The following is a 13,379-nucleotide window of genomic DNA, read 5'->3' on the forward strand; positions in this document are numbered from 1 at the left end:
GGAAAAAATGTCTCGATAGGTGTATTGCATCAAATGGAGAGTACTTTGAAGGTGACTGAAGTTTAAATATGTAAGAACAAATACACAATTTTTAATAAATAAGTTCTGGGGTTTTCTGGATCCCTCTGGTATGCCTACAGACATACATGTAAGTATTAGCTGATTTAAATATCATAACAGACACATAGCTTGGTAACTGCTACACTTTATCATACATTGTAAGTGTTTGACACATTTCAGTTGCTGCTGCTGCTGCTATTACTGTTATTGATCAAGCTCAGATTAAGGAATGACTAATTCTGTTGGCAGATAGGAAAGATCACATTGAAGAGGTGAGATCTTAGCAGAGATTTGAAGGGTGAAAAGATGTTCACCAGGCTGTCATCAGGGAGAAGGACATTGTCAATGTGAAGATCAACATGTGCCAAAAGCATGAGGGCAGGACTCAGCACGGTGAGTTCAAAGAGCTGGGTGGCAGCATTTTAGCCAGACTGACTGCTCCCATGAACATTTCAGTGCTTCCTCTCAGGCTTGTGGATGGGAACATAGAAGCAGCTTCCTGTCCACTTCCCGTAGGAGATGCCGACATCCACTCAATCTCATGCTGATTCCAGCATAGGCAGCTGACAGGTCGCTATGCTGGTGACCTTTCTGTTCCATCTGTGGCTCTGGCCACTTAGCCTGGAGCCCACGCTCAGCTGGTGTGGAGAGAGCTAATTGGCAGATGAGGCATCGCAGGAGGCCTAGTGTCCTAGCCCCTGGCTGTCCCTGACGCTGCGGCAGATGGCCTGCCTTCTCCAGCCTTTCAGAGACACCCCCTCGCAATTACCGCTCCACAGCTGCCAGGCACGAGGTTAGCTTGGTGCTTCAAATATGTGCCTGGAAGATTACATAACCCCCTGGCAGGAGAATGCCACCACACTTGGTGAGTTTAGAAAGATTAAATGTGTCAACAGTAGGCTTTGAATATGAAATAATGCAAATATCTCCTTAGTCTCATTTGAAATTAAAAAAAGTTAAGATTGGTTCATGTTCTGCCTAGAATGCTATAGATTGAGAGCATGTTGAACTCGTTCATTCATTCCACAAATGTATATTAAGGACTTATTACATGGCAAGTATGATACATTGAGTATTGAAAACAATTAAGGATCTGATCTCTGCCCTCAACGAGTTCACATTGTAGTGTAGTGTGAGACAATCAATAGTAAACACAACAGCTACATACGTTCCCTATTTGACAGAAGCTGAAGAATGTTGTGGGATTAAACGAAGAAAAGCAGGGGAAAGGAGATCAGAAGTTTCAGGGTCTGGAGCAATATTACACAATAAATAAGGCCAAGCCAGATTGTTATTGAAAAAGTGAATTTGAGGGAGATTGTATTTAGGTGCCTTTTCATTCTCCTGGGTGACAGGTGTTTGGGAGGTAGGTCTGGGAGGAGTGGCTGAAATTGCTTGGGGGTGTCTTGAGACATCTCCCCCAATTATGAGAAACTCTGTTGGGGAGAACTGGAGAAGCACATCTCCCCACATAGTCTGCCCAGCTGTCCTGGGTCGTCTGGGATGGAGAAGTCCCCAGGACATGGGAGATTCAGAACTAAAACCTAGGAAGTCCCAGGCAAATGGAAACCAATGGTCACCCTGTTCCCACAGAAGTCCCTCAGCAGGATCTTCTAAGCCTGCCCCAGTGAGCTATTAGCTCACTACACAGGGTGGGCTGGCTGCCCAAGGCTCCAGCCTTGTCTTACCCATCTTTAACACCCACTCCTGTGTCTCGTTAAAATGTTTCCTGTCTTACTCAGTCACTTTATGTGATAGATAAACTAGAACCAAGACAGATTCAGGATTTTATCAGGATCAAACAACAGAAGAGCTTTCTTCTCTCTTTCTCCACACTTGGGGCTCAGAGGAAGGGAAATGGAGCACCCATTTCCAGCATGCCTTTGAGAGTCTCCAGGGAAATATTTCCTAGCAGTCATTATGGAACTGAAAAGACTTGCCTCAAGTGAGGTTTGACTATTCCCTAAAGACTTCCATTGTTGAGGTGCCTTTGGAGTCAGTCAGTAAAAGGCTGATGGAGTTCAAAGCTCCCCTGAGACAGGGATTGCCATGGTCAGCTGAGTGCTCCCCACACTGAGTAGAGGGCCTTACTGGTGTTATCATCCTTTCCATCGCCCAGGCACTTGAAAGCCAACTCACACTGCACTGAACTCAGCAGTCTCCATCTCCCCCTCTCCTAAACAGGCCCCCTCTCCCACGCTCCCAATTCAGTGAATGGTTTCACCATCCCATAATCACCCAAGTCAGAAACCTGGCTGACTCCTCTCTCTCATGCTCACAGCCCGTGAATCATACGGCCTTATCTCTGTACTGCCTTCATCCCCACGGCCACCGCTCGGTCCAAGCCACTGTCATCTGGCACTTGGATGACACCAAAGCTTTCTCTTTGGTCTCCTTATTCCCTTCACAAACCTTCTTCAACAGTGACAAAATGATCTTTTAATTATACTTACCTGCTTCTATGAGTTTCTTAAGTGGTTTCCAATGGTTTTCCATCATTTAGTGGATAAAATCCAAGCTCCTAAGCATCGCCTAACGTGCTCTCCAGAATCTTGTTTGCTGGTTGGCCTAAACCCGGCCCCTGTTTTCTACCACAGGATGATCTGACTGGATTCAGTAACAAGACATTTTCTCAGGGGATTTGCTGCTCTGTTTTTACACCACTCCTTCTTGAGGATCCTTCTCCTTTTCTATCTTATTTCAAGGCTCAGCTGATGTCACCCTGCAGGAGATTTTCCTGACCCTTCTAGCTAGAACAGGTATGCTGTGCTACCTCTTATTAGCTGATACTCAACACCTTACCTGACCTTCTAAATTTGTCCTGTATCACAGGGGCTGGAAGTCTGGGAACTACATAACTCAGATTCCGTGCCTGCAGAGTTGCAGTTCAAATTCTTCAAATGAGAGGATTTACATGAGATTCAAAAGTCGAAAGAAAAGGATAAATCATTACTTACTTCCAGAAATGGCAGATAGATGGATGAGCAGATGGCAGCTTTTGGTAGTTCTTCCACTTCCTTATTTCCTGAAAGCCCACACCAGTTTTCCATTATCATTACTTCCCCAGTTCTTCCATCAGTTTTATAAGTATTGAATCTCTTGCAATAAAATTCTTCCCTTGGAAATATGGAGAGTGGTTTTTATTTCCCTGATAGGCGTGCTCCCAATTTTCTCAAGTAATTAGTCTTTAAATATTCAGTACTTAGTCTAGTACCTAGCACTTAGGTACTAAATATTATTGTTTACTAAGTTAAATTGAATAGTAAGGAAAAATAAGAACACTATGGGTTAATTTACTGCCCAAGACTACTCCATGAGGCATGGCTTTTTGCTCACAGTATTATATCTGTTTCTTTCCATCCTCCCTCTCTGTATTTGTAATGTCAGATTGTGTATTGAATGAAACACAATGAAAAGAGAAAAATGACTGGAGTGTGGCAGTCATGGGTTCAAATTCCACACCTCTTACTTATCATCTGTGTGGTCTTGTATAAGTTAGTAACTTTTCTAAACACCAGTTGCCCAATCTGAATAGTGAAAATAATTATGCTTTTCAGGTACTTGTGAGAGTAAATGCTCAGTAAACATTAATTCCTTTTCCTTTCCCAGGTAGAAGAAACACGAACATTATGAGATCTATGTAGCTTTCAAGATTACTTGTAACCCCATCCTCTCCTTTTACAAGGGGCAAATGAGGCACAGAGAGGGAAAGTGACAGGGACTTTTCTGACTTCAAAGAAGTTCATATTCCTGCTGTAGGCATAGATAACAACAATGATTAAGAATAATAATTTATGATTGCAGAAAGTCAGGACAGACCTTCTTTCAGCCAAGGTCCCCAAATGAAGCAAATGTAGAACAAAGCACCTTTTCTCCCAGATGCTCTGTGACGTATGTATCAGCACTTGTTGTTTGGCTACTGAGGTTTTGAAGTTGTTTGTGATGAGAACACAGCCTTGCATACCCTGACTGACCCAGAACGTGAGCAGTGGGAAATCCTTGGAGTTTGGCTGATGTGGGATACTGCAACTTAGGCTGAAGCCAGAGCTGGTATCACTGACTGCTATGAGATGGATGTGTGGGACACTAACTTACCAGAAACATCCACATTCCACGTGGGAAGTGAGAACTAGAGTGTGAGGTAGGTGTTTGGAGTTTTAGATTGTTAAGGCTGGGCCTTGGCAGAAGGCACAGGCTCTCCTGTCTCAGACAGTGTTGTTTTGAGTCCTGTGTTAAGCTGCATCCAGGACCAAGAAAGATACTTGTGAGCTGCCCTCAGATCCATGTGCTTGTTCCATGGGTTCCTGAGACACCTCCTCCCTCATACTGGCAAACCGGCTTTAGCATCCTGGTGGATTCAGGGACATGAAATGCAGGATTTTTCTCAGAGAAGTGGAAGATGTTGACGCATGAGAGGACAAAGAGGCATGAAAGTTGTGCTTGTACAGACATATGGCCTTTTCCTGGATGGAGGCACCCCCAAATTAAATGGTATTATTTCAAATCCTATGTCTAAGAAAGGAATCAAAAGCTTTAGCTAGAAAGAATTTACTATAGGAGCTGTTGGGGAGCCCCTGCTTGAAGTCTGAGATGGCTGCATGAGGGGCCTTGCGGCAGGTTTGTGTAGATTGGAGAAGGGAACATGATAACCTTGGGAGAGTAATTGGAGAGGGGAGAATAACCGTAGGAGGATATAAGGGCAATTTTCAAGGCGAGACACTTATGAGTGGGGGAGTGGGTCTGGCACAGGTTTGGAAGAAATGTGTCAGGAAACATACAGAGTTAGGGTTGGAAGGAAAGTGGGGGTCCAATGGGAAAGTCGTGGCAGAGTGAAGTCTGGGCTACATGTAGGTCTGTTCTGCTCCTCAGTGTGAGCTCAGGAGGGCAGGGGCACTGTCTCGTTCATCACTGTCTCCCAGCATCCAGGACAGTTCCTAGTGCACAGCAGGTCCCTTGTAGATATTTGCTGGATGAATGACTATTGGGAAAATACATCCTGGTGGACTTTCTCTTCTCAAAGAGGAACTGAGAAAGAGAGACGGGATACAAAGATATAGGAAAATAAAGGAAAGCACTGGGATCCAGCAAACAATACTAGCCCTACACACAGAAAGAAAAGGAGAGATCTGAAGAGGCAGCTGGTATACATTGTAAAACTTAGCCTGAAAGGAGTCAGAGAATGCCAGAGCGAGACAGAATGCCAGGGGGAACCTACTGCCACAGGAAAGGAGGTGATGGAAAGAAAAGTTGAAAGATGAGAGGTGAGTGAGGGTTTGGAAAAGGAGCCTATGGCACCAAGAGGTGGTCTTCTCCAGAACCATCAACAGCTGCTTTGATTCCTGGAGTTCCTGCAGTTGAATCAAAGAGTAGGGAGAAGGGAAATGCCCTAACAGACAGGATTCACAAAGCCTGGGCTGCAGGCCAGGAAATACCCAGGGGTGCAGGTGACAGTCACAGCGGAGAGTGGGAGTGTGAGACGAGCAGAGCCACACACACTCGGCTCGGGCAGGTTCCTGCTCACAGGATGGAGGGGGCAGGTGAGACTGATCCTATGAAGCAGGTCCCATGGGTTCCAGGAACAGAAGCCTCTAAGGGGCAATGGGGATTGACAGGTTTTATAAACACAGGTTTGACTTGGTGGAGATGAAAACTCAAGTAAGACCTGCAGGCAGGGACTGCAGCAGGGTGAATGCCAGCCAGTCTCACTGGCAATTCTAGAGTCTGAAATCCAGAAGGTTTTCTCTGTCTCACATTGGTTTTCCCTATCTCCCTCCCAGCAGAAGTCACCAAGCATGTGCTCCATCCTATGGTGGACAACACAAACATGGGTTCTGGGAACATCATGTCACGTGGCTAAATTTGGGGGGTGTGGGGCTGGGCTATTCTGTGCTCTGTTGACTTTCAAAGCTTTAGAAAAATGGGACACACATGTGATTTGGGATCAGCTAAATCCAAACTCCTTGTTGCTTCAGGAGTCACACCTGGTCTGGGTCTCCGTGCGGAGAGCAGCTGCTCCTGAAGGAGACACTCAGACTCCAGCTGGGGAAACTCTGGGAGGGGAAGTATTTCATTTCTTTGGATCTTAACTTGCAAAATGAGGGGAGCTCCAATTTTGAACTTTGATATCTCTCCTAGCATTTAATAATGGAGAGAGCTCCACAGAACACAAGGTCAGGGTATTTTTAAGCTGCTGGTACCACCTCTTGTGGTATTTTTATGCTGGCATGTGGTGTTTGTGGTCCAGCTTCTTTTGCTGAACTATATCGGACAGTGTGGCTTGCAATGTGAGATGGGAAATATAATCAGGGTGAATTTCTGGCCTAGGGTACAGTGCAGACCTGGATTGATTTTACCTGATACCCTGTTCTGACTATTTCAGAGCTCCTAGGGGTAACAGCTAAACTGCTCTTCCCACAGGCTGACCTCCACCCCTGAGAAGACAGGTGTCTCCAGGCTGGCCCTGGGCTTGGCCATTTAACCCCACTGGATAAATGGGCAAAATCTGGATGGAGTTAGGCCAGACTCCTAATCCCACCTGCCTCCTGTTTCCAGAGAAGAAGCCTTGTTCTTGTCATCTCCCAGCTCAGAAGTCCCAAGAACAGCGGAGCTGTTAATGTTCAGAGGGTCCCATGTTAACCAGGAATAGAGTGCAAGAGTCGAAGGTACTGCTTACACATGACAAGCTGACCCGAAGGTGCCTCTGTGTGAGTTTGAAAATGCTTCATTTGGACAGGCAGGGCCTGACAGGAATAGAGGTTGGTGAATGGATGACATATTTGTGCAAAGACAAATATACCCTCTTTGCTTTTCTAGGATGCCTGGTAAGTGGAGCTGGGGCTAGACTCCATTTCCCACTTGCCCCTTCAGGGGGTGCTTTTGTGCGGTACACAAACTGCATAGCCATACACTGTTGTTCTCTGTACCCTTTTCTCTTCTTGCACTAGCCACCCTGTCACTAGAGGCACTTGCATTTGACGGTCTCCATTCAGCCTGGTACACTAGGCAAGGCCTGCCTCTGGGGGCTCAGCCCAGACCAAAGCTCTCTCTGTTTGCCCCTCATGGCTTATGGTCTTTAAGTCATGGGAGGGTAGTGAAGATAAGCATCATCTTTGGCCCAGTTTGTCTAGGAGGCTCTTGTGCCTGGGTTAGTGGGTACCTGTCTGATCCATGTGTAAAACATCCGTAGGCCTTTTCATACCTAGCACCTCTTGTGATGTTCTCTGTAAGCCAGAGCCTGAAAGGGCAGTGGTGGTGAGAGAAAGAATTGGTCAAACTCCATCCTTATCCCTAACAATAATGATTAATAATAGGCATTCCTTACATACAAACAACATGAGGTCTTGTGGTATTCAAAAGCATTTAAAAATGTTTATCCTCACCCTAAGACATGTTTTAGAAAGATTTATAGATTTATGTTTGGAGAGAGGGGACAGGCAGGAGAAAGAGAGGAAGAGAAACATCAGTTGGTTGCCTCTCACGTGACCCCAAATGGGGACTTGGCTGGCAACCCAGGCATGTGCCTTGACAGTGAATTGAACCCGGTGACATTTCGATTTGCATGACGACACCCAACCAACTGAGCTAAACCAGTCAGGCCCTGAGGACATTTTTTTTTTCATTGCTTTTAGGGAGACAGTAAGGGCAAGAGGAAAGGAAAGAGAGAAACATCTATTGGTTGCTTCCCAAATGCCTCTGGACCAGGGATTGCATGTATCCGGGCTGGGGACCGACCTGAAAACAAGGTATGTGCCTCAACCAGGAATCGAACTCACAGCCCTTTGGCTAATGGATGACACTCCAACCAACTGAGCCACATCAGCCAGGACTTAAAAGCATTATTAAGGCAACTTTATATTGTGGTCTCTCTCAGGAATGAATGATGTGTATACCCACACTTGGATCCATTAGAGGAATTTCTTTTGCCTCTCCCAGGACCCCATCAATGCCTGAGCTGTGAAGTCCTATTTGTGTGACAGGTAATGCAGCCAGGCTGTAGGAGTCTAATTAAGATGGAGCTCTGTAAGGGAGATGTGGGGTGAAGGCGGGATAAGAGCAGGGGTGATTAAAGTAGAATTTGAAACCAAATGTTATTCCAGTAGTTAGGCCAAACATGTTCCATCCAAATACTCATTTATGACATGATCCAAAAGTGTTCCCTAACTAAGGCCTTTGTGAGGTGGATGGAAGAGTGTGTTAAACATGAGCAAGCCTGGCCCACACACATGCAGAAGGAAAATACTTGTCACAGTTTTATCCATAAATGTAAGAGATAGGTCGTGGGTTCTAATCACCATTTCCAAGTCCTGCAAAGAACTTTGGAGAAACAGTGCACCATCCTGGACTTGACCTCTTCCAGCCTCTCCTATTTACCTGTGCCCCAGAGCTGTCTGCACTGGGAAGTCCACTTTTCCCCTCCAGATATTCATTCAGTGCCAAGTACTCGGTCCTTATGTCTGCAGGTCCTCAACAATTACTGTAAGCCAGCCTCTGATGGGGCTTTGCATGATTCTGCCTTAGGTTTAATTCAGGAATGGCTGCTGAGGTTGCAGTTTCTGCTTCTCTACACTGAGTGCCCTTGTGCTGGGATTTGCCAGGGACTGAGAGATTTCCTGGGACATGTGCTTCCAGTGCTAAAAACAGGAAAGTTCTGGGAAAACTGGGGTATGTTGGTCACCCCACTGGTGCCCCGATTCCCTTCATTCTAGGGGCTGGTTCTCCGTACTCTGAAGAGAATTCTCTGCTCATGCTACTGCTGCCCATTTTTACCTTCTCACTTGCCCACTGGCCAGCAGTGGAGGCCTGAGCATGCTGTGTTCCTTGCCTAGGAATGTTGAGTGTGAGTTTGAGTTATCATAGATCATTAAACAGCTATTTCCTTTCCTTTCTGTGTGTCAAGAGTCTATTGGGACAGAAAGCCTCCCAGACACCAGTGTTCCTATTGCCTGTAGGGTCCTCCCAAAAAGATGCATCAGCTATGCTGAGTCTCACCTTAGCATCCGGCTCCATCATGCTGAGAAGTTTTGCTGTGTTTCTCTGGGTTAAAATAACATTTCTGCTTCTTTTCTGCAAAATGGGCAGTTCTCACTTCAGATTTACTACAGGCCAAACATTCTGAGATCGGTCTGGGAGTTGTGTCACTCACTGTCCTCAGTTTCTCCTGTTTCCATGGTGCTCACATGGATAACAACCAAATTGTAGGAAGCTTTGGTTATTTACTTTTTGGTTAGGAGAGTCTGGTCTGTTGTCAAGCCACCTATAGCCACAGCTTCCAGCGGTAAAGACGAGCTGGCCAAACTGCAGTTTGTAGGATCTGCTAAGAGTCACGTGGCAAATCCTCATGTAAGGGTCTGAACTGGGTGGGTAATGCGCTACTACCTTCCATTCCAGGGCAGAGGTAATCTGTTTGCAGTTCCATATTCATTGTTTCTTTATTTGCATTCAGTATTGCAAAACCATTCATGAGAAGCACATTTTTAAAGCACTATTACTATAAAATTTGTTAAACTGAGTGTAAACATTTTACCAGCAATATATTCTAGAAGGTTTCTTTCCCCTTCTTCTTTTTCTTTTGTTTTTGTTTTTTAACTGAAACATCATTTCACAGCTGCCTGGCTCCTAGGCTGGGTCACAAGTTAATAATGTCTCTATCTTGGAATGAACTTGGGCTGTTGCCGGCTGTCTTGTCATGAATTAGGCCACGGTGAGTTTTTCATTCCTTATGGCTGCAGCAGGAAGCAGTGCATCATCATTATGAAGCTTTCTTCTTTACTTTATCTTGTACCATCAAGTGTAATCAGAGGACCAGGAGGCCCGTGTTCCTTGGCAGGAGATTTCAGGCACACATGCACACATTTGGTTTACTAGTCTGGGGGTGGGGTGGTGGAGCTGGTGCTCTCTCCACAGGGGGGCTTGCTTGGAATAAATGTTATTCAGACAGCAGAGATGCTCTTGAAAAGAGACACCTTTCAAAGGGTAGAAGCAGATTCCTATTTGATGGAATGCATTTTAGAGTTAAAATAGCTTTGACCCTTGACTTATTCTGATGTAACAACTCTTTTAGTTTAGATTTATAAGCCTAGGCTTCAAAATTGTTCTTCTTTCTTCTGAGGCACGTTATTTGCAAATGGAGCACAGAGCACCGCCAGAGGGATGGGAGCGACTTGTGCTTGGAACAATTAAGTTATATCCACAGAAGGGAAAAATAATCATCAGACGTGTGGGTCCATCAGATTCACCTGAGTTTAAATTCTTGTCACATCTAGCTGTGTGATCTTAGACAAATTACTCAGCCTCTCAGCTCCATTTGCCTTACTTCCAAAGTAGAAATAACAATGCTCAGCTCATTGCAAAGATGAAAAGATAGGCCATATAAAATCCCAGTGGCATTATTTGCTTGTCTTATTCCTGCTTTGGCTGTTTCTGAAGCTGCCATCTCTGAGGAGCCGCCCAGTGCTGTGGCTGTGCTGTAGGGATCAGTGTGTGCTGGGGCGTATGGGCAGGGGTGTGAAGGCCATCGGAGATTTGCTGTGGATGAGAACAGCTGCATCTATTCCAGGGTGTGAGACCACCACAAAACAGTATTAGTCGCTCCTTATGTTTGTATAATCATTCCAAATGAACTTTTCTAAAGACACATTCCTCCAGTCCTGGTGGAGGACAGAAGTGATTAGCTACGTAGGCATTAAGAGAAAAGATCACTTTAGGGAGAAGCATAGACTTTTATAGATCATTTGGAAAGCAGTTGCAGTCAGATAACAGCTAGCTTTACTCCTCACCTTCAGTGTGAAGAAAGGCCTTTGGGAGCGAGTTCTTTACACTCATGACCTTCATGGGGTTTGAAAATGGAACACTGGTGTTTATTCTCTCCTGAGCTGGTGTGAAGTGCTGTGGAGCCCCAGGGACTCTGGGTTTGGCTGTCACTACCAGTCCTCCATGGTAACTGTCCTTACTCCAGGGACCTATGTGGGTGGAGGCAAATAACCACAGTCTCAAGGTCATTATTTGGATCCTGGGTGGGTTCACTGATGTGCAGAGTCCTTTTATTAAAAATGCTCAGCTTCTGTTCCCAGGACCCTGGTTGCAATGCTGTTTCCCAGCCACCAATCTTCAGGCTTACCTATTTGGGCATACCTTGTTTTATTGTACTTCACAGTTACTGTGTTTTTTACAAATTGAAGTTTTGTGGCAACCATGTGTCAAGCAAGTCTATCAGCACCATTTTTCTAACAGTCTCAGAGGATGATTAGCAATTTTTAGCAATAAAATATTTTTAATTAAGGTATATACATTTTTTAAAGATACAATCCTGTTTCATTCTTAATAGACTACAGGATAGCATAAACATAACTTTTATATGCCCTGGGATATCAATGAATTTGGGTGACCTACTTTTTTGCAGTATTTGCTTTATGGCAGCTGTATGGAATCAAATCTGCACTATTGCTGAGGTATGTCTGTAATGTTAGTTGTTGTGCAAACTTTCAGGGGACCTGCTATCAATGAATTTGTAATTTGATGGAGAGATATGCATGTGGACATTTAATTGCCATTCAGCATAATAAATGATCTGACAGATGCCATGTTATGTTAGGAGAGGGACCCAATGATGTCCTGAGGGATCAGAGAGAGCCTCTTGGAAGACAGGGTCCCTAAAGGGTGGCTGGGAATTTGCTAAGGGAAAAAACAAGTAAAGGTTTTATGAAGGGGGAGTATTATATGAACATTTCAGGAGGCAGAGAAAGCATTGTGCATTTGAGTAACTGATACTAATTTACTATAGTGGAAGGATAAATGCTTGCTAAGATTTGGAGTGGTATAATAGTAAGACATAACCTGAAGAGGAAATGGCCTAATGGAACAAAAATACAGCTCACAGTTTATTCTGAAGACAATAGGGAGCTATTGATGATTTTATGAAAAGGAACAAAATGATCAGATTTACAATAGAGAAAGTTCATTCTATGTCTATTTACATTGACTCTATTCTCTCTTGGAGTTTCAGTGATTTGGTCTTACTTACTGGTATGTCTGGTAATTTTTCATTGCATTCTGGATGTTGTGTTTAAAAGTTCAAGAGACTTCAGATGATGTTTTTTTCCTGCATAGAGGAATAAGTCTTCCTTTTTCTTTTGTTTTGTTTCTGATCTTTAATGAGAAAAAACATACATATTCACATCTAGCTCAAGAAAATGTGTGTTTGGTGTGTCATTGAGTCAAGGGTTGGGCATGCATTCAAGAGAGCTAGCAAACAGGATATGCATAAACAAAGACACACATGGTCTCAGAATGAAGAAGTGGCATGGTTATGGATCAGTTTCCTCATCATTCAGCAGCATGTTGGGGATCCTGCAGCTGATGGGAACACACATCCCAACCCTGGGCATTGTAGGGTTCCTCCAACACAACTACCTCCCGCAGTATGACCTGCATCTTCCTCAGAAATCTCTCATCATTCTCATACCTGTGGACTGGTTCTTTGGGCAACTTGTTGGCCACCTCCAGACATGCAGACCACTTCACTTAGGGCATCATGTGTCTCACACAGTCAGGGTTGAACTTTATAGTTGGATGTAGACCTTGGTGGCCTGAAGGTGCAGGGGGAAAGCTACGGGGGCCCATCTTCCATACATGTGAGCTCAGCAGGTTGTGGGTGAGCAGCTTCATGTTGCAGTAGCATACTCTAGCCAGGCTGGGACTCGAAAGGGAATAGGTCTTTTCCCTGCATGCAGATGGGATATGGCAAGATCACCTTGATTCATGGAGGCTTTTCTATTTCTGGCTTGACCTTATTCCTAAGACATAGCCTTTCTGAGGTCTCAACTGAGTCCCTGGATGTTTCCCAGGGTTTCATTTATGGTAGACCCAAAACTCTAATTATTTTGTCTCCCCAGCACTGAGAGGCTACAACATTGCATGCTTGTATTTTTACTGTCTTGGCAGCTTCTTTGCACTTGGTTTTCTGTGTATGTTCCATGTGTCCTTTCTCATGTTCCAACACGTAGCTTAAAAATCATAAGTTGACTCAAGGGGAAATTCAGGCTCAATGTCAGATTTACCTCTCTGTGATCCTTTTTATCCAGGATCTTGGGCTTCAAGCCTTGATTGATAAAGTAGCTTGAACTCCCAGTTTTGTCTGTTCAGACAGTAAGTCTGCTGTAAACTCTAGACTGCTGCTTTCCCTGACCCCTGTCTCTATGCTCCAGACCAGGAAATGATAACTGACTCATGGAGGCAAAATACTGTTAAATGCAGGTTTCACCACGAAGCATTTCCCCTTTTCAAGGATTTTGGCCCCTCAAGTCTTAGAAGCTTTAGTTATT

At 44.6% G+C, this 13,379-nt stretch overlaps 1 long non-coding RNA gene across 1 annotated transcript; it reads right to left on the bottom strand.

The window, feature by feature from the left end:
- Positions 1-1,941: 1,941 nt before the first annotated feature.
- LOC118501860 lies at positions 1,942-9,582 on the bottom strand. The gene is made up of 3 exons (XR_004904522.1): positions 9,549-9,582; positions 2,196-2,200; positions 1,942-1,951 (listed from the first exon to the last, which is right to left on the bottom strand). It is a non-coding gene; the product is annotated as an uncharacterized LOC118501860 (long non-coding RNA).
- Positions 9,583-13,379: the final 3,797 nt, after the last annotated feature.

Source organism: Phyllostomus discolor, chromosome 7 (genome assembly GCF_004126475.2).
Source record: "Phyllostomus discolor isolate MPI-MPIP mPhyDis1 chromosome 7, mPhyDis1.pri.v3, whole genome shotgun sequence".
Taxonomy (NCBI): Eukaryota; Metazoa; Chordata; class Mammalia; order Chiroptera; family Phyllostomidae; genus Phyllostomus; species Phyllostomus discolor.